Source organism: Bacillus rossius (genome assembly GCF_032445375.1).
Source record: "Bacillus rossius redtenbacheri isolate Brsri chromosome 9 unlocalized genomic scaffold, Brsri_v3 Brsri_v3_scf9_2, whole genome shotgun sequence".
Lineage (NCBI taxonomy): Eukaryota > Metazoa > Arthropoda > Insecta > Phasmatodea > Bacillidae > Bacillus > Bacillus rossius.
In genome coordinates, this window is record NW_026962013.1 from 14,902,377 (window position 1) to 14,929,490 (window position 27,114).

A 27,114-nucleotide genomic window follows, 5' to 3' on the forward strand; every position below is an offset into this window, starting at 1 on the left:
TTAAGGAATGGGACGAACCCCATTACTCTCAGTATATGTTAGGGTTGGTGGTGCGAGCTAACTAAAATGAATAACTACTATGGCCCTTATTTTTAACACTCTTATATTAGCTTCACTTGTAACTAACGAACGTTGTAAACAAAACTTGAGGTAGATTTTGATCTACCTACTTTAATCTTCGTACCGATTTGAAACGTTGCTTTGTAAGTATATGTAATCCGGATTGTACAATAATTTGGCATCATCGAACTGATATGATGATGGAGCCAGGAGTGTGTAACTGATAAAAGCGTGTGTTTTTTTTAAAATTTTTTAAACTATATTTTTTTCTTCAGCTTTTGAACTATTTATTAATTTTATTTATGACTGTGAGAATGTTGTCCGTATAGCTCAGCTAGGCTATTTTCAAAAAAATTATTAATTCATAGGTTGTTGAAAAATCTGTGTCGGTTTTTTTTCTTCGAGTGGCAACGCCAGTGACCTGTTTTGTTTTCGAAGATGTGAATCTAGCTTCCAGCGCGAAAAGTAATTAATCACACCATGGGACCGACCACCTTGCGTAGATAGCCGCCTCTATACTTTTAACATACATATAATGTTAAGCTGCAAGTTTAGGTAGCTATATTTCTAACACTATCGTGGATTGTTCTACATAATTTGCAAGTTGTTATGTATGTTTGCTGATTTGCACACTGTTGCCATTGGTAGTAGAATTTATAGGAATGCGAATGGCCCGTTCTAGTAAGTAATTGGCTTCCCATTCAGACAGCAATAAAGACCAGGTGACAAATGGCTGTTGTTTGCACGCCACGATTAAATCTGGCGGGTGCTTAAGATTGTTCCGCGAAAAATTATTAACGCCACGATGTGAAAATGGTGTTTAGAGATAATAGATTTATTTAAGTTTATATACCGTCGTGAGATATGCTATACATAAAATACTTAGATGTATTCACAGTTATCGATGTGTCTGAAGAGCGCATTGTTTTCGTCGCCACTTTCGAAACTCTTTTCCTTCCTACAGCCGATACAACTGAACAACATCAAAAATATTCTCACTTGGACCGAGACTGTAAGGAATGCAGGGAGGAGACTAATTATATTATATAGAGAGCAATGTTGGTTTTCTTACGTATTTTATAACTTGAAATTACTGCTTTCTATAACTATTTTAAGTTTACCAAATATACTCAAGGGTATTTTCACTATCATAAAAGTTTCATTTGATGTACCAATGTGTTTGATACGTTCCCCCCAATGTTTACGAAGGGTAATATATACGAGGTTATGTTGCTTAACGTGAGTCCGCCATCTTGACGATTTCGGCTCGTGGGTATGGCAGATAAAATACAACACTTTCTAGTGTGGTTTGGGCTGAGAATTGGGGTATGAAAACTTCCATACCCAGAACCAGACCCCTCGGAAAAGGGTGCTGAGTGTTTGTTACCTACGCGACGGCAGCTAAGGAAATTGCTATCGCGCGGGGCTGGCTCTTAGCGACTCGTGAGTCATCCCGGGGCAGGAGGGAGCGGTGGGATCGAACCACAGGGGCGTGACGCGCTTCGCGATCAAGGCCAACGAGCACCCGACACCGCGGTCACGTGGCTTCCATCTCCCCGGGGGGCGTCTTTCGCACGCGCATCAAGTGAACCCTCCATAGATATGCGTCACGCACGGACGACCTGGGGCTAGGGTTACCAGACGTCCGGCAAAAGGAGGACATGTCCTCCTTTTTATGTATTTTTTTGCGTCCGGCCGGATTTTCCTTAATGCTCCAAAATGTCCGGCTTTTTTTATAAAGTGAGATAATTCCTGCAGTTACACTCTGAGTAAAGCGCGCGGTGCGCGCTAATGCGCTGTCCGCAGTCACCCCACTAGTAAGTAGTTCTATGACAGCTTGACAGGTAGCAGCACATGCAGAAGCACGTGTTTTTAATTATGCTGTATATGCGTAGTTTATTTGATTCTTTATACTGAAACTGTATTAAATGCCAAAACATTGTAAAATATCGTACTCCATTGTAATTAATTCATGGATTTAAAAAAATATATATATTGTCCTCCTTTTTAGTGAAATGTCCTCCTTTTGCGAGGTGAATGTCCTCCTTTTTTGTTATCAGTGTCTGGTAACCCTACCTGGGGCCCGTTCCAGTACGTACAAGTTTGTAACCAGTAAGTACAAGTGTTTCACATAGGCACTCTTGTGTTTTTTCACAACTTGTCAACTACCAAGAAAAGCGTGGATTTATTATGACTGTTATAGTTTGCAAACTTTTAGCTGACACCAGTGGCGTAGCCAGGATTTGTGTATGGGGGGTGTTAAGAAGCATGGCCCCTCCCCCCCCCCCCCCGTATTAAAGCGGGGGGTCCGGGGGGTCTTCCCCCGGGAAAATTTGGATTTTAAGGTGTAAAATAGTGCTATTTTAAGAGTTTTCGGTTCTTAAATTTAAATATTGTAATGGTAAAAATGGTATTAATTTTAATAGGTATGAAATTTGTATGAGTGATGAATAAGAAATTAATTAAAGATTTGGTGCTAGGGGGGGGGGGGGGTTGAACCCCTAACCCCCCTCCCCCCCCCCCCCCCCCCGGCTACGCCCTTGGCTGACACTTGTTGTTTACTACTAATTTTCTACCTTCCTCAAAAGGTAGGTAGGTTACAATTATTACAAGTTGACAAATAATTCTCGTAGAAATATGTTGTGTGGTCTATTTTTGCCCTACAGAGTTAAAATTTAAAAAAAACGCATATGAACTAAAATCATTAACAAATTTAAATTTAAGCTGCAACTAACCAATAGTAACTGTTACAAGTAAATTACGTAAAGTAGGTTATGCCACCAAATCTTGTTAGTTACAAGTGTGCCTGCTACTACACTTGTCACAACAACCAAAACTTTTACTTGTTGCTGAAAATTTTTACACAATCTATGTGAAATGACTGCTCGTAACAAAGTGTGATTACAAATTAGTATTTTTTACATTTGTTCCTTACAAGACTTGTATAGTTGTAAAATGGGCCCCAGTTTGTAACTAACAAATACATTTTTAAAATTTGTGAATCGATACAGTTACAATAGTCTACAGCTTAACGCCAATGATGGATACTTAAGTTGATACTTTATTAAACATTTTATGATAACATATTTTGTTAGTTTCAAGTGTACCAACTACCTTTGTCACACACAGCGGAAACTTTTACTTGTTAGTGACAATGTTTGAAAGTGTGTGAAATAGCGTTTTTTTTTTTAAATTGTGAATTGCAAGAATTGTACCTTTGTGAAATAGTTGTCAGAAAGGAATAATCTGCCGTTTTACTTTACCTGATCCTTATATATTTTTTTCTATATTATCGTAGAAGTATAAAACTGAATCGTGTACCATATATTTATTATTGATTTATTATTAGTTATTTTCGTACCGCGAATCTCGGTCGTACTTTTTTTTTGTACTGATACTGGATATATTGTTTTAGAAGGGAATCTATATGTTTTCATATGCAGTCACTGAAGATGAAACTAGTGAAACACACACACACACACACACACTCTCTCTCTCTCTCTCTTTCGCTCTCTCCCTCCCTCCCGCTACATCCTTTTCCCACCGATTCCTGTTTTCCTTTTCTGCACGCTTCTTCCCAGTAGAGGAGTAAAAGCAGTGGCTGTTGTTGGCTAAAATTAAAGCTTTAATGTCCTATTGCAGATATTGGTGCGGCGTTAGCACCGTGTGGTTTTAACCGTGAATTACAGCCCTGTTGCAGCGAAAAGACGATCCATCTTTTTACACCGAATTTCAATTTATGTTCCCACGAACATTTTTTTGTTGACACAATATTCGAACTTTTTTTTCCATTGCACTCCCGCGCTCGTTCCGATATCATAATCACAAGGTCACGCGTGTGGGTGTTTTGTGGAGGAGGGGGGGGGGAGGGGTTGCGTTAATTTGATAACTAACGCCGGTTGCTGCCGCGCGGCCACATCTTTCTTCGTTAACCTACAGCGTAACCCTTCCTCCCCCCTTCGTACCCCTTCGACACCTCTTCATCCTTCCGCCCCCCCCCCTCCTTTTCCACACATCTGTCGAAGCCTCGTCCGTCTCCTGTCTTCCGTAGGAGTTCGTCATTGCTGCGGTGCGGTGGTGGATGGACCTTAACCATGACGTATCGCCGATGCAGTCCGGCTGCGCCGGTCGGACACAATAAGAAGGGAAGGGGGAAGGGGGGGGGGACCTTTAGCCGCTGCCGGTGCAAGGCGTGCCGGTAGCTCGATATTGTTATATAATTATGTTCGACACGTCGATACCAACATTATTGTCAAACTTTTATCGACACGTGAAAGATGTAGACGAACGACATCGGCTCCTAGCCGCCCTTCTTGTTTTTGTTTGGTGTGTTGGTAATTTTTTTTTATTACCTGCGTCCCAACCATTATTATTTACTTAAATTACGTGTTTTTTACATATTAAATGATTTTTGACAGTTTATTTTACTGATACAGACACAAAAATGAACACCAGTGTCTTAGCCGGGACTCGAAACGAGAAATCCCTTCGAACGGAGAGCCGTAGCGCTTCCAGTCCTTGACTCTCCTCGGCGTGACTGACACCAAGTCACGGGCAATGGCGGCTCCAGGAAGACCTCTCGTGCAGGGCTCTCACACAGGAGGATGCAGTTAGTAATCGTGACATTGCATTTGGGATATTCACTAACTATATGGTCTCAAATACTGAAATTTAGTATTTTCGTACAAATTTTGATTGAAAGAAGAGTTAAGCACATTAACGGAAGTATTTAAGTTAACATTAATATTCCCTTCAAAGAAATGAGAAGTAAAATTTGGGCTCGGAAGGGGCTATCGCCCCCTGCGCCCTTCCTCTGGAGCCGCGCTTGGTCACGGGTGACGTAACACCATATAAACAAACATGCAACTGATGGGCAGTTTCGTGCTGCAAGGAAGGTACTGGCTGGCTGTGCGTCTTGTTTGGGCGAGTGAAGAGAAGACGTCACTCTGAACATCTACTCACTTACTCCTTGGTCGATAAATCAGGTTTGGGATTTTATTTCGGAATCTAGACGTTAGCAAGTGTTTTAAATGTTAGTAAATATCAAGAGTGAGTGTTGTCTTTCTAAAATAATTTGCGTTTGAAGTTTTGGAAATTAATTTCTGTTTACAATATAATATGTACAACTATTAGATAAAAGAAAATATATATTTTTTTTTTTTACGTGGGGTGACATAAATTGTGGTTAATAACTGGCAACATAACGTTGAGACAAGGAAAAAAATAATGCAGTTTAAAGAAGTATTTTTTAATGATTGTTTTTGACTTGAAACATAGATTGTTTAGTGAGAGCTATAGCAACGGAACCCACACCACACGTGCCTCTGGGGGAAGCGTGGTTGGTCGATGTCCTGTTGGCCGCGCGAACCCGCTCAAGTGCCTCCCGAGCGAGGGTAATCCAGTTGCGCGGCCCGTGTTCAGCCACGCGGGGAGGTGTCGCAGTCGTCCCCACGGCATCGGGCAGCTCGTACTGGAGACTAATGCCCGACAGATTGCAGGCGGTCAGTTTATCTGCTTAATACAACGCCGAAATATAACACAACGCCGAACGTACAATAAAGCCGAATACCATAACGCCGAATGCCAAATTGACCGCAACGCCGACAGCTAGAAAACTGCTGTGTACCACAACGCCGAAATACAGTAACGCCGAAAAATGTTGCTGCGGGGAGGGGGGCCACAGGAGCAAAATGAAAAACAACTGAATGAATTTGTGTGTGTTTCTTAAATGTATCTTAACGCCGAAATACCACAACCTAGCCTAACCTAGGTTTGCCTAACTTAGCCTAACCTAACCTAACCTAACCTAACCTAACCTAACCTTTGTGGCAGTCCTGTAATGACATTTTTCGGCGTTAATGTATTTCGGCGTTGTGGTAATTCGGTGTTGTGGTACACAGCAGTTTTCTAGCTGTCGGCGTTGTAGTCAATTTGGCATTCGGCGTTATTGTACGTTCGGCGTTGTGGTATTTCGGTTTTGTGGTGCGTCCCCGCTTAATGCATACATGGTACCAACGTTATGTATGACAGCGAAAATTTACTTACTGCTCCCTTAAAAAAAATATTTTTTTTTTAAATTATCATACTCAATTTTTGGGGTTCTTCAAATTTCTTAAAAATAAAAATAAAAGAAGTTGGTAATGTTAACATAGGATAATATAATTCATAACTAAGCAATGTATCTATTAAAATTTTTTTTGCAGTCGCTAGGTTTCATTCCACAGTCTCGCCTGTGGTTTTTATAATAGAGCTGTCCGGTGTTAGTCTCTAGTGTATCTGACGTATTATTTTATTTGGATTACTTTTTACTGCGACTGTTTTAGTTTACCAAATATATTCTGGGGTAGCTTCACTACCATAAAGTTTCATTTTGCACACCAGTTCGTTTACGAAAGTGACTTTATACGGGTTTATGTTGCTACACATGAGTCCGCCATCTTCATGTTACATTTACGTCCATCGTCTTACGTTACGAAGTGACTCCTAACAAATGCCGTATACCGATAATTAAGATGTTTACACATTAAAAAAAAAAAAAAATTAGTGTTCGCTAGTTTTGTTTTAAATACTTTTGTGGTTAATTTTTTTGTTTATTTTTCTTTAACTTTTTTTTAGACATTTATTATTTGTTGTGTGTGTGTGTGTGTGTGTGTGTGTGTGTGTGTGTGTGTGTGCAAATATATAGATCCGTATAGCGTTTTGCAGTTTGTAACTGAATTTTAAGACTCTCCCATTTGGTCCTTTTTTTTAAAAAAAGTAATTATCCTATTTGTTTTTATACTAGCCAACCAAAGACACCATATAGGTTTCAACAGTTTTAATGTCCTAACTTCTTTTTTTTTTACTTTTAATAATGGAAATTTGCCTTCGTTACGACAGGAAACACACTTTAAGAGATTTCCGAAGATTGTAAAACAGTGTTTGTTGAAAACATTATTACAATTAAATTCATTCCCAAAAAATTAATTCAATATTAAACATTAGTGACTTCACAGGGGGAACTATTTGTAGCAGCCAATCATTATTAACTTCAGCTATTCCAATAAATTTTGAAAATTAAACGATAAAAAAATTGTTATCGCTTAAAATCTGTTGAATCCAAGATGGCGCCTTAGGGTTCCTATCTCTCCCCCTTTAAAATCATTGCCATTGTCACTGTTGCTGTTCGTTACGCCGATGGTAGATTTCAACCGTCTTAAGGGGAATTAGGCCCCGCTAAGTGGATTTTCCAAGTTTTTGCTATAATTATACTTTTGAACTATTTATCCCAATTTCAGGCATGTCAAGGCATAAATCATATCTCCTAGACCTTCAACACATTGTTGCAACCACATATTCACTAATAGGCTCTAGTCTTTGAGCGCCGCGAGGAAATAACTTATAATCAGTTCACAAGTGTTGACTTCAACAAGTAGCCAGCCAGAGCCAAGTCCAATGCCATGTTGATCCAACAGATTTAGCACGAAAGCTTTATTACAAGGTGTTATCAAAATATTTTAAATTGAAAGATGACGAGACCTAACCTTCCTCGAATCCATGTCGACTGCGTTCGACTAATCGATCCATGAAGCTTAAGGAGTCGGGAATCCTCCTCCAGTGTTCCGCTCGCAGCCTCGTTAACGAATTCACGACCACGTCACGGGCCCCAGAGCCGCGCCTGCCGCGGCGAAGGACGTTATTAGCTCGGAATCAGATCTCGCGTTTCTGCCTGGGCCTTCGGGCGGCCTTGAAACTTAGTTACCGCGTCTCTCCTCCCTCGCTTCATCGCGTTTCAGAGCAACGTCTCCAGTCGAAGTCAACGCGATTAGAACGTTCATTTATTTATTTATCGTCTATATTGGTGGCGAAGTTAAGGCGGTACGCCTTTTCTTACACTTAACCACTTTTCTTCAATTACATCAAAGAGTTGAATATTAAAAATTAAGCATGTTATAAGCAGATGTTGACTAAATATTAAAAAAAAAAATTAAAATTTTAGCTTAGTGTTCAAATATTAACTATTACAAAATATTCAACCATAACTAATTTTAAGTAATTAAAAACTAAGCATAGACATACATAAAAAGGAAAGTAATTAAACATACAGCAAATCGTATCAAAACCGGAAAGAAAAAAAATAGGTGCTACTACATTAAAATCAGTCACTCGCACATTCACACACAGAATCAAGCAGCGGCGAAGTGGTCATGGTAAGCAGTTGTTACAAAGATGTTTTTTTCAGCCTGTACTTAAAGGAAGCTAGATTTTTTGTTTGCCTTGTCGCTTGGTCTAATTTATTCCAGAGCCTGCTACTCACGGTTGCAAAAGATCCCGATAGACATTTGGACGTTCAGGATTATCCACCTACGGACTTCGGCAGGTGGAAGGGGCCGAATATTGAAGCCTAGATTTTTCATTTTTTTTTTCCGTTTTGACTACAATTCATTAAATTAAAAAGGAAAATGTCGCACTCACAAAAGCAAAACTTGTGTGCGTTGGCGTCTAGTCGCTTTAATCTACGTGCGGTAAACATTAAAATTTTTTTAAACAATTGACAAATAAATAAAAAAAACTTAACAAATCTTACATTTGTTTTCATAAAGTTTAAAGTTAAAAAAGAAATAATTTAAATACAAGACTGTTTCAGAAAAAAAATTATGTATAAAAAAGTCAATAATTATTATTTAACGGGAAAAGTACAGGTATATAAGTTACAACAGTATATTAAACCTCACTTTAATATTAAATATATCTGATAATTTAAATTATGCAGCCAAAGATTGATTTTTTTATATTAACCTTTCAGGAATAATGGCCACAATTTTTGGAATCACAACTTCCAAAGATCTCTGTGAAATTGTTTTTCGAAATATAGGAATAAGTAAATTTTTGTACTGTCTATGACGCGTAGGATAATTATTATGAGCTACATAAAATTACTGATTCTCCCTTCGATTCATACTCGTTATTGCGGCTCTAAAATACTATATTTTAATATAAAATACTATTAAAAGTTAAAAATGTTCCTTAGGTGGGTACGTATGTTGTTTTTTTAATGGTAAGTAGAATAATTTTTTGAATTGTATTAAGTCGTTTGATTGACGTTTTGAAATTGGTGCGTGGTTGTTCTCTGTGTGAGGTTTCTCTGCCAGGGCTACGATCAATCTTGAAAAAAATAGTAATTAAATTGCATACAAACGCAAGAATTAATATGCTTCGTGCAATATGATAAGATTATAAACTAAGCAAAACGCAGAAAGTTAAATAACTATTTTTTCGAGTACCCGTTTATAAATTACGCAAGACGTTAAAAAGCAACGCAGACATCTGCCAGTTTTCAAGTTCTTGCGTTTCGGCTTGCGTTTCCGGCTTCTATGCTTGACGTGAATAGTATTCCGGAAGTGTGAAGAAAAAAATGCCGACGTAATGTTTATAGAAGGCTACGATTTTCTTTTTATCACATGCATCACGTTTTCATCAATTAAACTATTGCATGGTGAAAGAAAATCACGGTTTGAAATTGAATTGTGCAGAATTAAACAAATTTACTGAAAATATTATTTATGAAAAGAAGCCCGATTAAAATTTTTTCTTCCTACATTTTAAAGTTGTAAGGTTGGTGATGTCTCGCGACTTGCATGTTTTATAAACTACAGTAGAATTTTTTTTGCGCTCTGGAGTTTCTCACGAAGTTATTTAATTTTGCCATTTCCCGATTATGGCAGAGCATAGCTACTAAATTCATTGAAATATTTTGCGTAATTAATTTCACTTTCGGATAGAATTCCTTTCCATTTTTTTAACATACAACTAAGCCAATGTTATATATTTTGTTGCTAGTTTGTTATATTATTATTGTTAAAAAAATCTGTTTTGAACATAATGTACACAAACTTTTGTATCAACAACATTTTCAGGACACGGCATGCTGTGACGTAGTTGAAAGTCACTTTTTAACCTCGCCATCGCCATATTTTTCCGCCCAAAACATTTCGTAAAAGGTGCTATTCAAATTTTGGTTTTTATCATTTATCTATATTAATTTTTTTTTTCATCACAGATACTATTAAGCTAGCTAACATTTTTGGTCGAACTTGTGATGTAGGTACTGTTCTGCTATAAGGTGAATTCAGTTTAGGTATGTTACTTCGCTAATTATTTTGAATCAATATTTGAAATGATATAACAATTGAGCTCCTAAAATTGTAGGCTTAGTGATGAGACAGCAACGAAAATGTTTATTGTTTTATTGAGAAAATGTTTGAAATTTTTTGTCGTGTGTCGTAGGGTAAGAAACTTTGCCATGGAAAAAAGAAAGAAAAAAACACGCGCAAAGTACGGTATAACTTGTCCGGGTGTCTAAACTACGCCAGATGCGCAAGACCGCAAGAAAATCAAGACGCTAAAATGCAAAGCAAACATCTGCTAATTTTTTAACTTCTTGCATTTTGGCTTGTGTTTCCGACGTCCATAATTGAAGAGAAGTGTTTCGAAAACTTTAAAAGAAGGTACAATGTTATTTTACTATTTATGGTTTACGTTTTAAATTGTTGAACTTTCACACAGCGAAAGATAATAACATTTTAAATTCAAATTTATGTTGTTTACTAGATAAACATGAATTATCAAAACAAGTTTTACGACGTAACGTTCTTTTTAAACGACTGTGATTTTTTTTTTCCGAGTAGTTGCGTTTCTTGCGTAGTTTATAAACCCGGCCATCAAACCCGTCATAAATTACGACGAATAAACTCGTGGTGAAAAACTTCCGCAAGCCTGCCCATTCTGGCTAAGCCGTGTTGTTAGTACTGCAGTGGCCACGGCGCAGCGCTGCGCGTGTGTAATTGTTTCGTCGTTTCCCTGGTAGATGGCAGTGTGGTCGCGTCTTGCGCTGTAGTTTCAAGCGTTCAGACTGACATTTCAGTGTACTCGCTAATTCTAATAATTGTATGCCTTTGAAATAGGAATTTATATTTCATCATTCCTTGTTTTTATTTTTCAATATATGAAACTAAAAATAAGTTTAAGATAAGATTATTTGTAATAATTAATATACATGGAAAATTTTGACATTGGTTTACTCATCGTGCGATACTTCACTCACCGCTTCTGAAAATTTTGTTTTTGTTGAGTTTGTGTTAAGTCGTAAATTTATTTACTTAAAACATGAATATTTGTTATAATTTCGTTTAGAGACATTACATGAAACATGTCAAATTTTACGGTTAATGACACAAAATAAAAAAAAAAACTCTTAACAACAGATTTTATCCCTAGGAACCGTTCGTAAATCAGAGTACATTTTGGGTATATACCAAGGGAGTGTTTGAAATATTAATACTCGAATCAAGAAATACGTTAAACATAAAAATTAGCAACGGACGAATTAGTGGGTGTGTGGGTAGTATGATATATATTTGCAATGAGCGAAGCACAGAAAAAAAAAGTGTTTGTGTGTATGTGGAGGGGGAAAAATGAGTGAGGGGGAAAAAAAGAAGAAAAAAAGGGGGGGGGGTGTATTCGATTTTTATTTAATAATCGAAAAAATCTTTCGGAAAAGTGTTGTGGAGTGCAGCTTTCTATGGAAGTGAACAATGGTGTCATGAAAAGAAAAGAACTAGCGTTTTGAATGTTTTATCACTGACAACAATGTGAGAAGTACCATTGTGATAGGTGTAGGGAGATGCAATGGTTAGCGGGCTTTGTTGATGGCTTTAAACTGGTCAGACTAACCATATCTTCAACAACAACAACAACAACAACAACAACAACAACAACAACATTTACATTTATGGGCAGGTATTTTCCCCTCATAAGTTGCGCCTGGAACGTGTTGGTCGGCGAGAACGCTGACGGCTGATGAGTTATCTGCCCCCCGCGAGTGGGCCTCGGCGTGCTTGCTCGCGCGGGCCGTGTTCACCCGAACAAGGCGGCGCTATCAATCAGCAGTTACATATCCACTGCCGCCCCACGTCCCCAACCCCCCCTCCATCCTCTCCCCGTGTTCCGCCCGCTCGCTCGCGACATGCCACCGGCCCGGGAAGCCGTGTTGGGGCGCGACTGTAAACAAGGTGCTGGTTGTCTGTCGGCCCCCTCCCCTCCTTCGCCCACGGTTCACACCCTTCCTTAATTTGTTTTGACCCGTAAAAAAATAAATAAAGAAGAAGTTTGACGTGTGGTGTGTGAGCTGTAGGAATCTGTTGGCGGGAATGAACACAACTTTACAAGGCCTTTTTGTGCGTTTCGGATACTTCAAAATTGCGGGGATTACTAACCGATGGGAATGAAAACGGTCCGCAAATGGATTGTTTAGACTAACCATTCGTCCAAGGCATCGAGATTACAGTCCTAATCACATGTGATTTCTTACGGATATGTTACCCTTCGGAAGGTGAGGAGGAGGTTACCCCTCCCTCCCCCAAAATCACCCTCTTTACGAAGTGGAAAATCTGCGAGCAAGGCCCTGTATTTAGATTAGAGACAATATAATACTCACAAAATAATGTTTAAAAAGTGTAAATATTGTGTGCCCCCAAGGACCCTTCTCCCCCACGAAAAAAGGCGAAATCCCGGAAAATGATCCTACTTCCCATTTTCTGGTTCGGTATGGCTACGTCGTTGCCCTCGGAGCATCGTGTGCGCCTCGCAAGATACAAGGCACGCCCATCGCCTCGTGTTTCTGAGCAGAATATCGGGTTATCTCCGCGGGCACTTCAGGTCAGCGCACTTCGCTTCTCGTGTCGCGAGTGCTTTTAAACCCGCGGGGCTTAAACTGAGGGTGATTGGGGGGGGGGGATGGGTTGATATGCTATGCTATGCTACGCTACGACTTGCAATGTCGTCGCCTTGGCATTTTTCCGAGCGGGGGAGCTTGTTGGGCTTGGAATGTTTGTTGTGAGGGGCGGGAAGCACAATGGCCTGCAAATATGGCGGGAGAGATATTAAATTATTTTTCTCCCCCGTCGAATGCCGCTGGGTTCAGGCGTAAGACAGCAAAGTGCCTCGCCCCCAATTCACTTGTTCGACCCCATAACCCCCCCCCCCCTTCCTTCATCACATTTTTCCTGCACCGAGAGTTGCGTGGCAAGACACGCTCCCTTATCTCCACTTGCGCCTTTCTGGCCGAATTTGGAAGGAAAAAAAAAACCTCATACGTAGCAAATACTTCACAGGATTGGTCGTAAACCACACTGTAAGAGAGTAATTAAATATTTACACATTTTTCCCGATTGCAAAGCGACTTGTAATATTATCATACGCTTGGCATTATTTGAAAGAAATATACGTTAAATTTCGTGTACGAGTTTCGTATTATAAGTGTATTTGCAATGTGAAAACATATGAGTTTGCTAGGTGCCGAGGTCAAATGTTACACATCACTGGTGAGTGCTAATACACTCGCCATTATTATTATTATTATTATTATTATTATTATTATTATTATTATTAAGTTCCACTTAAAGGTTTGCTTACAGCAAATCCATTAGAGGCGCTAGAAAGTTGCCGTTGCATTCTCTGTGAACCATCCCAGTTTTTAGAAACTGAGAAACTGCAGTGAGGATGACTAGACTAGACTAGACTAGACTAGACTAGACTAGACTAGACTAGACACCGGATATCTTCTCAGATGCGAGTTAAATGATTTACCACCGCGCCGTAATCGGAGCCGGGGAGATGCCAGAACTGATGTTTCAATTACGGTGATGTGTGAGGTGGGTGGATGGACAGGTATCGATCACACACCTTACGCCTCGAGTTCTCTACTCCTCCCCTCTCCCCCCCCCCCCCCCCCATTTCCGTAAACTTCTCCCCGTTCCTCCCATTTTCTCAGCTCCTCCGCCGTCGCGGCTGAATAATAGAGCTTTTCTCTGCACCGCGGTTTCCATCTCTATGGTAATTCCCACCCTCCACCACGCGCCGACCTCTTAGTTCTTGTTGTGCGGGCTGCATCATGCAAGGGTGTTCCTTGACGCGCGAGGAACCACACTCACAGCCGGCAACAAAGGCCCGTTTCCGTACCATTCTTCGGGCACTCTCTGCTCAGGCACGTTGGGGGGGGGGGGGGGGGGGGGGGGGAGAACTTTAGGCAAACAACGTAAAAATCACTCGATTTCCCCCCCCCCCCCTCAACTCTTGACGTAAACCAGAGTTCTTTCCGAGCTTTTAAAGGTGCATGTACTCGCATCCTGTCGAAAAGAATGCGTTTTATGGAGGGAGAAATAGGAACCGAAATAATGCCGTAAATAGTTTTCACAGTTTTTAGGCCGTGGCAAGTTTATGTCGTTTAATTTTCAAAACTTGGCTTTCAATTGTATGCTTGTAGTTAGTTAACAGTGACTATCTGGGTATCTGCTATGAATAAAAGTTTCACCTGTGAAGTCATTCGAAGTCATTCGTGTTTAATATTTTATTTAATTTAAAAAAATTACAACAGTCTTAATACTGTAATTAATTAGATACTGTTATAGTTTTTGTAAATATTTTAATGTGTGATCTATGTTTTAATGGTCAGATTTTCAATACTTAAATATAAAAAAAAACAAGTGCCATGCAAAAGAATTGTTGAAACAAATATGGATGCTTTCGGTTCCTGTTTATATATATATATATATATGTGTGTGTGTGTGTGTGTGTGTGTGTGTGTATACATACATACACACACACACACACACACACTTGAGTAACATTAAAAAAATCCTCGTACATTTAATTTATATAAAATTCGTTCTAAGCTATTCAATGCTGCGTTGTAAACTATTGAATGCTAGATACATTGAGTTAAAAATATGTGTAATTTTTTTGCTGCATGGTAAATGGGTAAATATTTAATAGATCGTTTTGTAATATTGGAAAAATAAATATGTTATTGTACATTAAGTTCTTAAAATGTTTCAGAAGGTTGGTTATAGAAGTTACCAAAATATTTTCAGAATAAATAGGTACTTCGAAACGCCTGTAGGATGTGCCGAAAGGGATTTTTTTTAATGTTATGGATGCATGATAAATAATAAGCACAGTTATTATTTGATAATAGTTTTCGTGGTTATCACGGCATTCAAGTGTTTTTGGGGTTTTTATTGTCGGGAACTACAGAACTCACCGTTGGATATGACAGCATTTTGTGTTCCAAAACAACTTAAAACAGCATTTTTAGTTGTAATATTCATAGCATCGAAATTTGTAGGTATAGTATCCGTTTGCAATTATATTACAGATGCGTGAAATTTTTTACTTGGGGGGGAAAAAAAACTAGTTTTTCAATTTCCACGCCACTACGTCTTTGATATGACATTGTCTACAGTAATATCTTACGATTTTTGTCCCATTGCAGTTGCGTAACAAAAGGCCTGATAATTACTTATGGGATTGCCAAGTACAGATATATATATATATTTTTATTTATTTATTTATTTATTTATTTATTTATTTATTTATTTAAAGGTACAATGCAGGCTAGCATGTTTGGTTTTTTTTTATTTCCCCGAAAACAATAATTTTGCGCGAAGCAGGCAACTTGCATTAATATAATATTAATTTCGTTTTATCGCATATACTTTAACGAAGATGTTCATTTCGTGTAAAAAGTTATTGGCAGCGGTGGGATTCGAACCCACGCCCTTTCGGACTGGTGCCTAAAACCAGCGCCTTAGACCGCTCGGCCACGCTACCGTCATGTATAGTTGCAGACGAAATATGGTTCTAATATTTTGTACTGTTATTGAATTGTTTATTGACTGAATTTTTGTTATACGTGTAATTTTTTCGTACTTAATTATATTGTTGAATACGAAACAACTCAATATAAATCCTATGTATACCTCGTTTAACATCAACAATGTGATTTCTGCAATTCAAGTAAAATGTTTATAAGTAGTTAAGTATTTTAGATTTTTGCATCAATAAAAAATCTTCAAAATTATTTTTATTTTTCTGGTTTAATACATATATTACCTACTTACCATGATTTTTTTTGTTGAATTAACACATTACCTACATACTATACGTTTTTTTTATGAATATAGAAGAACATTTCTTAACAATATAAATATAAATCGTAGAATATAGTTCTTTTCTTTTGTTTTTAACTTGTTTCTTGCAATCCCGATACTCTTTCGTGCGGCTATGTTATCATAAGCACACTAGAGCGTCGCACCAAAATTGTGTCCAATAATATTTCCTTTCCACACGTCCAGTGGAGCGGGCTTTTGGTCTTTATGACCTCGTGATTCGGCCGTCAACTTATGGTTGGAAAAAAAAGGGGGAGGGGGTTATCGCCACTGGTCACATGCTTGGCCTGGCCGCGGAAATTTCGTATATCGTCTCGTGTCGTGGAAGTTTTATGGATACGCGGTTTACCATTTATTGCCTGGCTTCCGTGTGGCTCTGCCGTTTTCTGTCGACGCAGTAGATTATGTAATACAGCAACCTGTAGTGGCCACAGTATCAACAGTAGGTCTAATTGACGCCATGTTTGTTATTTCATTTTCTTATTAGTACTATTATTTAAGGGTTTTATTGTAAACTGTAAGACTCCGCTTACAACGTCGCCACAGTCGGAAAGATGAAAAAAAATATATATATATACTTAGCTGACCCGGCAAACGTTGTTTTGCCATATAAATTATTTCTAGGGAATTTCTAGTGTAAAAAAAAAAACTAACTTATTGTAAGTGTGTGAGGATGTGGTGAAAGAGGCATGGAGCGCGTGCGCACTTATGCAACAAAACAGACTTAAGTGCCGCTATATTATATGAAATAAACACATTTTTTGACACGATTTTTGCTCCAACTATTGCAAAATAGTTATACCGTCTCAGAAACCTTCACGGGCATGCGCATAACAACTCACCAAAATTTCATCGCAATCGGATGAATGGTATAGGAACGCATACGGCACAAACAAACGAAAATTAAAGACATGACAAACGCATCAAACGATGGTGCGTTTAAAATTCAAGGCAACTAACTCTATCTATTGACGAAGTTAAGAACATAACTGTTATTAGCGCCTTTATTTTGCTAGCCGCTGCGAGTGAAGCGGACTGGTCTCACCAAGGAGAAAAATATGAATTTGCCAGACCTTACTATGTGTAGGATCGTGTGACAGACATAGAGAAATGACACTCACTCACTATTTGTATGTCTATGACCTATGATTTTTTCTGTTATAAAACGAAATTATCACTTCTTCACTCCCTTAGGGATGGAATTTCCTATTAATATGTGGTGTATGTGTTAATCCAGGTAATGAGCTCGCTGTAGGCGGGGAAAGTTGATCAAGTGTTAGTTGATCAGCTTTCGACCGGGGTTGAAAAATATAAAATTCTATTAAAAATTAGGGGTTGGTGATAGAAGGGTGAAAATTTATGGTTGTATGTATTTTTTAATGCTGCATTATAAAAAAATTAAAAACAAAAATTTTGTCCAAAAATTAAAAAAAAAAATGTTAGGGGTGGACTACCCCTAACATTTAGGGGGATGAAAAATAGATGTTGGCCGATTCTCATAGATACCGGATAAGCACAAAAAATTTCATCAAAATCGGTCAAGCCGTTTCGGAGGAGTATGGCAACGAAAACTGTGACACGAGAATTTTATATATATAGACTAGCTGACCCGGCAAACGTTGTTTTGCCATATAAATTATTTCTAGGGAATTTCTAGCTGCAGTACCCAGCGCTGCCCGGGCTGAAACACAGGGTGAAGGGGACCTTTTTCGAAATCAAATGTAGTTAGTAATTGTCTACTTAATTTGAATGTCAAGTGTGCAAAATAATTTATATCACTTTCAGATCCCGAAAGACGTTCTCTATCTCTTCTATATATAAATCTCTATATAGCTCTATACATCTATATATCTCTTTATCTAACCCATTTCATTCTCTATGCCTCGCTCTATCTCAACTTATCTCTATCTCATTCTATATATATATATATATATTATATATATATCACTCTATCTCTGACTTTCTTTTATATTTAAATAAATTGTGTCATGCGTGCGCACTTATACAACAAAAACAGACGAAGTGCCGCTATATAATATGAAATGAACACATTTTTTGACACGATATGTGCTCCAACTATTGCAAAATAGTTAGTATACCGTCTCAGAAACCTTCACGGGCATGCGCATAACAACTCACCAAAATTTCATCGCAATTGGATGAATGGTATAGGAACGCATACGGCACAAACAAACGAAAATTAAAGACATGACAAACGCATCAAACGATGGTGCGTTTAAAATTCAAGGCAACTACCTCTATCTATTGATGAAGTTAAGAACAAAACTGTTATGAGCGCCTTTATTTTGCTAGCCGCTGCAAGCTCCACTAAGCGGGCTGGTCTCACCAAGGAGAAAAATATGAATTTGCCAGACCTTACTATGTGTATGATCGTGTGGCATACATAAAGAAATGACACTCACTCACTATTTGTATGTCTATGACCTATGATTTTTTTCTGTTATAAAATTAAATTATCACTTTTTCACTCCCTTAGGGATGGAATTTCATATTAATATGTGGTCTATGTGTTTATGTGTAGGCGGGGAAGGTTGATCAAGTGTTAATTTGATCAGCTATCGACCGGGGTTTGAAAAATATAAAATTCTTTTAAAAATTAGGGGTTGGTGATAGAAGGGAGAAAATTTAGGGTTGTATATATTTTTTAATGCCACATTATAAAAAAATAAAATAAAATTTTTTGTCCAAAAATTGAAAAAAAAAATTTAGGGGTGGACTACCCCTAACATTTAGGGGGATGAAAAATAGATGTTGGCCGATTCTCATAGATACCGGATAAGCACAAAAAATTTCATCAAAATCGGTCAAGCCGTTTCGGAGGAGTATGGCAACGAAAACTGTGACACGAGAATTTTATATATTAGATGTGTGTGTGTGTGTGTGTGTGTGTATGTATATATATATGTGTATGTATATATGTATATATATATGTATATATATGTATATATATATATATAGTTTTGTTTTTGCACCACGGAAAAGCGGTTACCGAGATCTTTGGAGTAGGAAAATCATAAATTAGGTTTTTCAGTCAGCATACTTCATCAGTGAACTAATTTTCTTAGGTGATTTAAGTTCCTCACATCGAGAGAGATACTCATAAAAAATCACAGTAAGTTACAAGAGAATCTGATCTGTGTTACCTAATCACTTCAAAAGCTAGCCAAAGGTTCTGGTTTAAATTCCCGTCCGTGTTGGAAAATTTCTAGCATTTAATCGGATTTGTGAATTGGATTTTTCACCTTCCCTCGCATGAAAAACCTAAAAATAAATTTACGAAAAAAATAAACTATCATTCTCACCAACAAAAGGAAAGAATTTGAAAGTAAACCGCGGGCAAATTAGTTCTGTTCCCCTCGCTCCTCCTTCCGATATTAAATTCTGCGTACGCTCTTGTTTGGGACTGGTTGTTGTGTTCCCATTATTTTCGGAAGGCAATGCCAAAATCACCGCAGAATTATCTCGCGTAGTGCGTCTGCCTCGGGGGGGATCAACACACCACAGTTCCACAGTTGCTACGAGAGGGGACCGGTGCACTCCTCGGTTTTTTTTTTTTTTTTTTTTTTTTTTTTTTGCTACAACTGATGATCGCAGAGCAGGAAAGATCTGTGTTCTCCCTCTTTAACTTTAGAAGGGCTGTTATCTAATAGTCTTCATTTCCAGCATCCAGAAGACACTGACGACTCGTCTTGCCCTGGTATCGACCCCCCCCCCCCCCCCCAATTCTCCTCTTCTTCTTCTTCTTGCCTTCCTAAGATAATTTCGTGGATTTAACCATCGTTCCTGTCCGTCCTGATTGCCTCCCTCCCCCCCCCCCCCAACAACCCTATATTCTACAGCTGCCCAATTAAAAATACCGATCATTCCCAGCTCTCCTTTACTTCACGATCCTTTTTTTTTTCTTCCCCCACGACCTCTTATTTTACCCTTCGCAGAATCACTTTATCCAATCAGCCAAGAAGTGCTCGTCCTCCCTCCCCCTTCCCCCCCCCCCCCTTGTTTTTCGCCACCGTTCTTTTTCTCAGTTCCCTGACAAAATGCCAGGTAGTTCGCTATCCCACCCTCATGATGGGCGTCAGAGACAGTGTAAAAATAAAAATAATAGGTCTCGGGAATTTTTTTTTTATCCCCTTTTGTGCCACCCCATAGAAGGGGTGCGTTTTCCAATCCAGTGTTCGGGGGAATAATGGCAGTATGCCTAAGCTTCGTAGAACCACACGCACTTAAGCCACGGGACAGTTTCCGTGCAGTTCTTAAAAGTCCTAAATAAATATATTCCTTTATTTCAATTGGATATTGAATGTATTCCTAATAATATTCTTTCCTACCATGGTCATGTACTTTTACTTTTATCAACATGAAATTTTTGTAAATACTAATGAGATGTTTATAATTTACTAGAAAATGAAATAACCATATTGTCGTACCGTTTTATTTGCAGTAATAGCGTAGTTGCATTTTCGTGATTACTTAATGTTCTGACTTGTGGAATGTTATTTCAAAAGTAGTCATTTGTGCGAACCTTCACAAACATTAAAAATAATATAAACACCTGGGGCATCAAAACGAACTAGGGATTGCGAGGAGAAAGTAGTGCGTTCTCTTGGTTGTTTGAAGGGAACTCGTTAACCGTCGTGTGAATTCGGACGACATGGTGACGTCACAACAGCAGTGCACTGAATTCGGACACAGCCATGGAATTACACATACATTTTTCAACTATTACAGAAACATTATTGAAAATTTATATTGTTTCAATTTTAGCACTAATATTTGGCTATATATTTTTGCAACTAAGATTTCCTTGTAAAACGTAAAACAAAAATTTAATGGCGTAACTAATTTTTTTTAGTGGCAATAAATAGGGTGGGTTTGCTTTTCTAGATGCCCAGGCAAGGAGAAGCTATCCAGGGAGCCGGGGGGGGGGGGGGAAGAGCAGAAAGAGCAAGTGCAAGTGGCAAGAAGCCTAGTTAGAGACCATTTGTAACTAATCCTCACAAACATATGATCAAAAAAAAAATATTTTATGAACTGATTTATTCTTGTATGCACCATGGATCGTCCTCACACAATAAAAAAGGTTAAATTCTGAATAAAATAAAAGTTCCCCCACCCCTTTTCTTCCTGTGTGGAACTGATGGATACGCCCATGTGACCTGATGGACACCTGGCATTTGTCTACTTGGAATAGGTATACTCCTGTAGGCTGAGCCGATTTTGAGCACTGGCGCGTCTGATCACAGGGTTGAAAGGGCTAAACTTCTCTCTCCCCCGCTCTCTGTCTCTCTCTCCCGCGAGGTAATGCCCCGTTTGACGGGCTCTTTCGGGGCTCCGCGGCTGCCTCCGAGGACGCTCGACGCCCTGTAAATCGCCCGTCGAGTGCGGATCCCGGCTCCAAGCCCCGGGCCCCTAACGAGGAGTTCTGTGCTCTTCCCATCCACGTGACCTCGTTCGCCCGGGTGAGACCCTTGGCGAGCTGTTGCTTAAAACCCGCACTCCCGAACCTCATTCGTAGGGACCTGCAAAATTCGCGGTTTCGATGGCCTTCAGGATAGACTGCACATACCCCTGTACACTCGGGCAAATAACGCAAGTTCATTGGCTGCCGACTTGTAAGTCGTCTCAGCTGGTTTGTCTGTGATTCGATCCTTCTTTGGTTGGGGGTTTATAACTGGTTGAGATTCGTCCAGATGGACAGTAAGCCAATAGCAAAATTATCTAAGAGGTATATGTGTTTGAATTCTAGCCTATCACCGAATGAATCCGCGAATTTTGCAGGTCTCTACATTCGTTACATTTCCACCCGGTTGCCAATATATTATACAGTACAGTGTGTCCATGAAATAATGTTCCAGTTGTAAATTCTACTAGTGTCAACTGTACGCGTTGTAGAGTTTTGGTTCAAGGTAACAATTAAAGAGTAGGTAACTCAGTTTAAGATAAGCGCTCGATTTGTATCGTGCCGAGTGAACTACATTTAATAGAAGACGAACGCACAAACGTTCATTTTTATATAGAAGAAAGATTGGCATAGATTAGATCTTTATGTTAGCGTCTATTATTATTGGCTACGTTGCATTGCCAGGGAATGATATGTGTTTTATTTAGGGTTTGTATAGGGCGCGAATGAAAATTTGCTTGTGCTTGACTTTACATGTTGTGCGAGTAAAGCTCAAACACCTTCATGTTTTCAACGATAGCTTTGAAACAAATACAGTGCAATTTTGAATAAATTCACTTCTTTTAACCATAAACAATGTTATGTCATAATGCGTCTATGTGGTACTCAAATATTTAAAATCTGCTTCTTGACCTCTTATGTTGTTTGCTCTAAAGGTGGAAAACATACGGCGCATGTTCTCTTCTCCGCTCTCCCTCCTTTAACTCCGAGGTTCGTCCAAGTAGAATGTCAACAGGAATAAAGTCCAGATGGAACCAACCAAGATTAGCTTCCCCCCCAACCCCCTTACCAACCTATTCTTCCACCCGCCCCTGGTTCTTCCCTATTTTCGTGATTCGGTAGTAGCCGAACTGACGTAGAAGGAGCAGCTGGAAAGTGAAATAAGTTATTGGGTTTTTTCCCGTTGGGAACCTTGGAGCGGGGCGGATTGCATGGCATTCGATTTGTTATCTTGGAAAAGAGTCCCGTTTCTTCCTTCCCCCTGCGTTACAGCGTTCAAATAAGATCACTCTCTAACTGAATTTTATTGGCCCGTCAGTTGGTTTGAAAGCCACTTATATCGAAACACCGGACGTTTAGTGAAGACCCGTTTCGCTCGCCCGAAATTTATTTTGGGTCCCATTGATGTATCAGGTAATTACTAGCTGCAATGCAGATTGCGTCCAGGGATAAGCACACAACTTTGTGTAAACTATGTCGAAAATGTCTCTTCCGCGATGTACAACTAGCTTTGAAATGCATTTTATTTATAAATTAATTGTAAATAATAAATAATGTGTTTGCCAATTATTGTGTAAGAGTATAAGAATGTGATAAATGTAATTTAATTGCGTACCTTGTTATAGTAAGAGTGGTTAGATCCTCGACATTGTCGAAACATCCACGTTCAGAGTAGGCCTAATAGCAAGCCCAACGTGTCTAGTCCTCCCTTTTTTTTTGTCATAAGTACAAATGAAAGCGAGAATGAATTTTTGACACATAATGAATACATAGCGTACGAAAAGCAAGCAACTTCATGAATAGTTTTCATCTTCCTGGCTAGCCATTCTTCCTTCCTGGTAAGAACCTATTATAATAACTTGGGATTTATCATCAGAAAGTTCAAAACATAGTTTTAAAAATATATATGTAAAATTAAATATCAAGCGAAGCTGGGCAGCGGTTACATTTTCACTGCAAGAAGCGCCCAACTCTATCTTTTAATCATCTTAAATAGTTTATGAGATTTTATGTCTGCATAAAATAGTAGGCAATTTTACGTATGGATCTTTTATTGATGCTAAAATCGAATATATATATATTAGTCCTAATAATTACTAGGGGCTTATATTTTCCGGGAAAATATTTTCAGACTAGCTGAGAGTTAAAACACTGTATGTAGCCATCGTCTTTGTTTTTCGTGAATGATTGAGTTTCTTTCGGGTACATGTTTTTTTTGTTGGTACACAAATCACAGCCATTCAGTGTGGAAGCAAACGCATCCTGAATAGCCTGGTCAAATAAGGCAATTGTTTTTTTTTCTTGCAGACGGTCACCAATCACAAGGAAGAAACCGCTGGCGCAGGTATACCTTAGTACAGTCTAACGATCTTTCATAATTTTTTTTTTGCTAAAAATACCTTTCCCTACTAATTTTTTTTATCGAAGTAAATATTTAGATGCAATTGACGTGATATTTTTGACATTAATATTTGTGAGAGTATGTGAGTTTAAGTTTTACTTGTCGAAAACTATTGACAGCGATATGAATCCGAACCCACGTCCTTTCGTGACGATGTCTATAACTAGCGCCTGAGACCGATCGGCTTTGCTACCTTAACTGGACAAGGTTTTGTAATATTATACTCGTAAATATATTATTTTAGGGGGATTAGGCCTTGTTAGAATTTTACACCTATTTGCTATAATTTTAATTTTGATCTATTTATCCCATTTTTTTTTTTTGGCATATCAAGGCAGAAATCAATTCTCCCAGACCTTATATACCCTGTTTCAACCACATAATTACCAACATGCTCTAGTGTGTAAGCGCCGTGAGGATATAACTTATTATTTCACGCCTATGAATGAAACCATTATGATAACCACACCACTTCACGAATGTTGACTTCAAAAGGTAGCGAAAGCTAAATTTTGTACCATGCACAAATACGTTATCGCAAGCAGGGTCAATATATTTTAAATTACAAGATGGTGAGGCATAATCCCTCTTAAGCTACGGTCTTGCGATACCATCTCGTCAATCGTGGCAGCGTTCGGATGAACGAAATAGAGGTTACCGGGTCGTGGACATCGGGGTAATAAAGAGATGGCGAGATGTGATGAGATGAGACTAGAGCTTTGGAGGAATGGACGGGCCCGGGGTGGTTTGGGGGAGGGGGGGGGGGAGAGAGAAAACCTACAGGCTCTTGGCAGCGTTCGAGACGTTTCTCACGCGAGTAAAATCCTGATGTTAATTGATTATTTTGGACATACGCCACGGCTAGTTTACTCTGTATGACAAAGATAAAACTTAAAGAACTGAGAAACAAATATGAATACACAAGCACACGGAAATCAAGCCAAAATCTGCCGATGTGAAATGTTAAATGCATAGACGGCACAGAGAATTCCGTAGAAGGAATTGTTGAGAACAAAGTCACAGCAAAGGCGATCCTAGTGGACTGACAACTACACGTTGCGACAAGAACAGCAAATACAAACAACAACCTTGAACAGCACAGCCACAAACAGAGGAACCCAACCAAGAACCAAAACAGATAAGCTGGACAACACAAAGGTAATACTGCGACGACGCACAAGCGAACCCAGCGATGAAACCAAACAGATATTTTGGCAACGCAACGCGGCAACACAGACGAACAAAAAAGTGGGCTTCCTAAGACACAGCATTTGCGAAGTTTCGGGAATTGAGATATTTTCCCGTCATCTTTTCCGGGAATCGAACCGAAACGGGCTTGGAGGGAGGACAATTATTTGTCCACTTAACCATCGTGGCCTGAAAATTACGTGGGCAAACCTCTCTAATTTCGCTCTTGTTCTTCTGCAGAGATCGATGTGACTAACGATATGTAAAATATCTTTGCTAAATATACTTCAATAATGCCTACACATATATTTTTCCATTCAAATTTTCCCTCCCAAAGAAAAGCGTTTTTAAGTGAATTTTTCCTTGTGCTTTGAACTTTGTAAATTTTTTGCATGCTTATTTAAGTCCGTCTGGCACTTAATAAATTCCGTTGTAAATTGTTCTTAACAATCGTTATAATCCACTGTTGTATAGATTTAATGTAAATAAGTTCATCGTCTGATTCTGATTGAATTATGATTGTTCTTGTGAGCTAATTAGCTGCAGGTAGTTAGCGAGCGACCAATGAAAAGCTCTAATTACCAGTCGCTCGAAATTTGTCGTGTTGTCAGGTGTGCTTGTAGCTTATATCGATCGCCATTTGCCGCGCCGCCCCTCACAGCTGCTGCCGTGAATGACGTCGAAGCGCTTCAGATTCGCCCTGCTAATTAAGTTTATGTCGTGTATAATTTGTAGCTAATTGAATTCAGACTGGCTCTGCAGCTCTCGCGATTTTGCTTTCGTCACGGAGATTGTGCCTGTGCGAATGCGTTAAATGTTCTACCTGAGAGTGTACGTGGATTAAACGTAGGCATCTAGAACTTCTTTATAGATGCGTGAATTTTCGAAACATTTACTGCCTCTAGTACCGGTTTCCAAACAAAACGAGTTTACGTCCTTATTTGTTTTGGTACCTTGCAAAGTTATCTTGAAGCGAAGCGTTTCGGGGTGTATAGATTGTTTTTAAGGCGTGAAAAAATATTTAGTACTCGAATATTCATCTCATTTCAAACAGGATATATGTTACAAATATGTAATTTGTTTTTTTATCAGTGCAACGATAATAATCTCAGTTCAATTTCAGATGAAGATTAGACAAGGCAGTGTTTGGTTTATCGTGATATTTTTTTTGTATCGTATACTTGTATCTGTTTTTTCCAATTTTTTTTACATATAGTAGGCAACAGTATATATAAATGTATATTTTCTGCTTTTTGCGACATACAAATGCTCAGCAATCAACGTATGCCAACAATTATTCCCGGAGTTACGTACACACACACAGCATTATAGCAGCAAAGCAAGCATTTAAAAAACACTGAGAATTGTAAATATTCGCCAAGGAGCTGTAGTTAGAAAATGTGTAACTAATCCTCAGAAACTATTGTTCATTTTTTTAATAGATTATGTTATTCCTTTTGTTATTGTTTATTATCGTATAACACCATGGATCATCCTCCCCTTTGAAAGAGGTTTGGATTCAGAAAAGGCCCACCTTTTCGTTTCGAGCTGATGGATACGCCCATGGATGCTCACAAAATCATACTTTCACATGATCGAATCACAAATTCTGAAGTTAGCGTTTAAATGAGCTGCCTTGTTTAATATATTCTTCCACTAAGTATATATTATCGCAGCGTGGGCGTGCGACTTGTATTCTTGTGCAAACCAATTGAAACTGGACATTTTTTTTAAAAAGAAAATAAAAATACTGTATAATAGTTTCTTCTGGTCCTGGGTTATGGACGAAGAGCCAAAGAAGCCCGCCATCTTTAATGGCGTCACACGGCCACCCTCTTGGAGAAGATATTTGACTTTGACCCCGGCCTTTTGTCGTGAATATGTATAATACATTCCAGTTTGATTAGGAATTGAGAGTAGTGCTGTGTGTTTAATAGACGCGGGTAGGGGCCCCATGGCGTGATGAAACTGTTCTTGTGGCTGTCGGAATAGCCGTTCGTCTTCGTTAACTGTGACGGTATAGCGCGCGCGCTTGTCCGGGGGAAATGGAGAAATCA

General features: G+C 38.8%; 1 protein-coding gene and 1 non-coding gene across 6 annotated transcripts in view; one reads left to right on the plus strand and one right to left on the minus strand.

Moving 5' to 3' along the window:
* The window catches only part of LOC134543313 (tyrosine-protein phosphatase non-receptor type 13-like), a 369,574-nt gene that overhangs the window by 16,929 nt on the left and 325,531 nt on the right, over window positions 1-27,114 (plus strand). The window lies entirely within an intron of this gene.
* Window positions 15,629-15,708, minus strand: Trnal-uag (transfer RNA leucine (anticodon UAG)). Its single transcript has one exon. It is a non-coding gene; the product is annotated as a tRNA-Leu (tRNA).